Source organism: Oryzias melastigma, unplaced genomic scaffold (assembly GCF_002922805.2).
Source record: "Oryzias melastigma strain HK-1 unplaced genomic scaffold, ASM292280v2 sc00236, whole genome shotgun sequence".
Lineage (NCBI taxonomy): Eukaryota > Metazoa > Chordata > Actinopteri > Beloniformes > Adrianichthyidae > Oryzias > Oryzias melastigma.
Window position 1 is genome coordinate 102,726 of NW_023416886.1, and position 4,282 is coordinate 107,007.

Below are 4,282 nucleotides of genomic sequence, written 5' to 3' on the forward strand. Positions count from 1 at the left end.
TCCTCTCTGCAGCCCCGCCCCTGACACCACCTCTACCATGGGGATCTGTCTCATGCTCTGGTCACAGTCACGGGGATAGCAGGTGGTGCTGGACCCTCTAAACACCCGCAGATCGTAGGCCGGTGGGCTGATCAAGCCTCACCGCCCTGTGGGTGTTTAGAAGGGCCTTGCGGTGCTATCGCTGTGTTTGCTGCGGAGAATCTCCATGGGGAGACCAGACCAGAGCTGGCCCTGGGCCGCCGCCACCGACCTTTATACAGTCAATGTATGGAGTTCTGGCCGGAAAACACAGCGATTGCAGGAAACTACGATCTGCAGGTCCGGCAAAGGGATAAAACACTTGTTTAGACTTCTTTATATTAATTATCAGGCATATCCGTTTAAGAAAGTGGAGAAATGTCAAGTTTTACCGGATATTATTCAAAACCTAGGTTCAAATCAGCTGATGAGAAAACTCAGATGACCCAGCATTCTAGTTGTATTTAAACGCATCAATCAAGGAGGAATCTGTGAGTAGGGCTGCAACGATTATTCGATTAGTCGCGACTACGTCGACTATTAAAATAGTCGACAACTATTTTGGTCATCGAAGCGTTGTTTTTTGTTTGTTTTTTCCTTGTTTTGATCTCAAAACTACGATGCGTGCTTTCTAATTCCGGGTCTGCCGTTCTCTTCACACATGCGCAGTGGTGCTAAGCCGGTTAGCAGTGATGTTGATGGGTAGGCTGGAGTATCAACAATATCTCAAACTCGAAAATGTGGGGAAACATAAAAATAAAAGAGGAAAATTGTCCAATGTCATTTCTTTAAGGCAGAACTTGTGTTTCATGAGACCGCTATGGCGGTGCGTGAAGATGAAGCATGTTGTGACTGAGTTTGATCATGCTGAACAGAGCTTCGTCTAGCTATGCTAATATTGGCGCTAACACAGCTAGCTCTGCCGCGGCAGTTTTCCAGGTTACCATGGCTGTCTGTGAGACATAAAAAGACACTACCACAGATTTGTGTGTAACTGAGATATTGTGTGTGCGTAGCAAGTGTTTTGTGCGTAACTTTTAAAGGTTTTCAAGTGCAATTAGTTTCAAGCTGTTGTAATTTAAATAGTGCAGGTGTAAATTGTTTTTTTTTTTTTGTAATTTTTGTACTTATGCACAAAATGAATTGTATGAGTTACAAACCAAGAATTACGCAGACATTAATTGGGGTGATACTTATTTCTATCCATACCAAAACCTTATATGACGCTGACTTGCAACACTGGGGTGATAAAATAAGACTTGGTCCAGGTGTTGCAGTTTTTCCTAAATGTCTGTGTCCTTGGCCCTGCAAGAACTGCAAATTCTGAGCTTTCAGACACGAGTACTGTACGTCATGGCACATGGGGGGATGGACCTGAAAACGTTTTTATTTGACCTATAGATCTTTAACCTTTATCCCCTTGTTGGAGACAGTTGTTGCACATTTCTCTTGCCATTTGTCGTTTTAAATACAATTTTTAATGCAGGGTGACACTTCACAGTCCAGTGACAGAATTTAAGCAACGAGAACTATGGGAAAATAGTAATAACAGCGCTTTATCGGTGAAAATACTTGTATTCACCACGCTCACAGGCTGATTATGTAACATCTGTGACAGGGCCAGGTCAGAGCTCTTTATTTTAAGACCTCGCATAGCGCCGGTGCTGTGCCGAGGTACCGGCAAATGAGTCGAGACTCGGTTCATCCCTACAAAACTCACCACAGCTAAGTTTCTCTCTGGATCTGACAGTATTACAGAGAGACGCCAACACACGCTCAGTTCCCACTCTCCCTGGCTGAGAAACCAGGAAATCTGCAGCTGACATTGTACTTTTCAAGAACGGCACAAAATGAGTAGAAACTGCACTTTTATCAGCAATGCCAATGTTTAGCTAACGTTTGCTAACTTCCATGTACAGCTAATCTTAGCGTCGCACAAATTGTGGAATACTTATGTTGTGAGACAACAAAACGATATGAAATGAGTTCTTGGTCAGCGCAATCTTCGGAAGTTTGCTGCTTCACGTAACATGACCCATTTCTGGCGGGTTTTAGTTTGTTTATCTCCAGTAACGCAGCGTCACGCAGTTAGCAACTAGCAGCCGCTGGCTACTCACCGTAAAGGGAAGGGGCCTTCTTTCTCCGGATTCCTATCCGAGCTTACACGACAGCTAGCCGTGCTTCATGTCACACACCACAAGCCCACAGCTCTTTGATAATGTGACAGTGAATGTAGACATGAAGGTCCGTGTCCCCGCCCGCCGCTCCAGCAACTTCTAGGACAAAGCCTGCCCTCTCTCGGAGCCCCAGCCCGGGCGTGACGCTGCGAACTTCTGCGTGAAGCTCAGTCCCTGCCTTTGTTTTCCAGTTGAACCCAGGCTTGTTTCTCGGTGTCTCTCTGCTAATACTCTCAGTACATTTTTCGAACGGCCTTTCTGTCATCGACGCTTTGAAAAACAAAAGGGATCCCGCGAGCCCTCGCCGGGTAGTGTCCAGCACTGCCCCCTGACTGCTGATGCCGGAATATTCATGCGACAGGGAGCCAACATTTGAACTAAGTACTCAAGTGACATTTCTGTTATGTTCTATGGATTTTTTTCGCCCATAATTCCGGGTAATGTGTAAAAAAAAAAAAAAGACAATTCTATTTGCAATTTGAAAAAGCATTATTCGAATAGGCAATTCAATTGCAATTCGGGCTTGGAATATGATATGCAGGGCCGGCCCTGGGCATAGGTGACCTTGGCGGCCATCTGGGGCAGGGGTCCCCAAACTACGGCAAGCAGGCCAGATCAGGCCAACCTCCTCATTTGGTCCAGCCCCACACACTATCAGAAACACTGATGGAGACTCATATAGAACATTACTTTTTATTCCATCCTTCTGCTGTCTGAACTATGACGGGATAATATAAACTATTTATTGGTTTAATAGCAGTGCTTTAAGTGGGCCGGTGCACTCCGGTGCTGAGCACCGGGACTTCTCTCAAACACACTTTAGAGCACCGCCTCTTCTCACCTAATTAGGACCGTCCCGTGCTCTATTTTAACTTTCCCTGCTCTATTTTGACTTCCGTATCCAAATGAGTCATGTAGCTCTTGATAGAAATCCTCCTTATGAGATCTGGTAGAGTATTTAATTTTTCTTTTTTCACCTATAAATACGCTGTTCTAATAGGACAACACAAGCTCCTCATTATCCTTCCCCTCTCTCTCACTTATGGTGCAAAAAGAAGTAAACACATCCGGATAAAAGAATAAAGAGAAAAACAGAGTAAAACAACCAGACAACAAGTCACATAGACAAAAACCCATATTTAAAATCGAATATACCAAGAAAAACAAAGGTAAAGGTATCCCACAATTCATAGCGCTTGGCAAATAGCAAGCCCAATTGACCTATAGATCTTCAACCTTTATCCCCTTGTTGGAGACAGTTGTTGGACATTTCTCTTGCCATTTGTCGTTTTAAATACAATTTTGAATGAAGGGTGACACTTCACAGTCCAGTGACAGAATTTAAGCAACGAGAACTACGGGAAAATAGTAATAACAGCGCTTTATCGGTGAAAATACTTGTATTCACCACGCTCACAGGCTGATTATGTAACATCTGTGACAGGGCCAGGTCAGAGCTCTTTATTTTAAGACCTCGCATAGCGCCGGTGCTGTGCCGAGGTACCGGCAAATGAGTCGAGACTCGGTTCATCGTCAGTGGGCATCTCTACACCATGTTATCACTGGACAAAGGGAGTAACATCCCCGTATAAATGCCTTAGCTCCGGCACGAAATGAGGCCAAATCTACTGACAGTGATAGACCGAGTTTGTCTGAGTCGCGTTTTTAGGGCAGCTACAGTCGACAATCATGAGTAAGCTTATTGGCAGTTCACATCCCTCCTTCCACTGAAAGCAGCTCGGGAGAAGATGTCAATCAAATGCTCAAGGTGGGGGCCAGCGGGCACCACACGCTGTCATTTGACGCGTCTGATTGGTCAGTTTTTAACTTGACTAACTTACAGTAAGGGCAAAAAATATCCTGGAAAAAATTATAATTTGCAAGAAGAACGTGTAGGGAAAATACATACTTGTTCAAAAAGGGTTATTCTGACACACATCAATATATGGTTGGAGTCATCTGGACCCCAAAGATAGCAGAAGGGTTTAATGCTATTTATCATGTTTTTAAAATGTTTTAGTATTTTTTTTCTATGGAGATTACAGACATTTATTCTTTAAAATTTGTCTATGTGTGGCTTTCTAGAA

The 4,282-nt window shown here is 44.0% G+C and overlaps 1 protein-coding gene across 4 annotated transcripts in view; it reads right to left on the reverse strand.

The window, feature by feature from the left end:
* herc1 (HECT and RLD domain containing E3 ubiquitin protein ligase family member 1) overlaps positions 1–2,903 on the reverse strand; it is a 100,737-nt gene extending 97,834 nt beyond the window's left edge. For 3 of the 4 annotated variants that reach the window (XM_024263078.2, XM_024263077.2, XM_024263079.2), the window contains exon 1: positions 2,136–2,903. The gene's annotated coding sequence lies outside the window, so the exon portion shown is untranslated. The remainder of the gene's footprint in view (positions 1–2,135) is intronic. The other variant, XM_024263076.2, reaches the window with a different exon arrangement.
* Between the last annotated feature and the right edge of the window lie 1,379 nt (positions 2,904–4,282).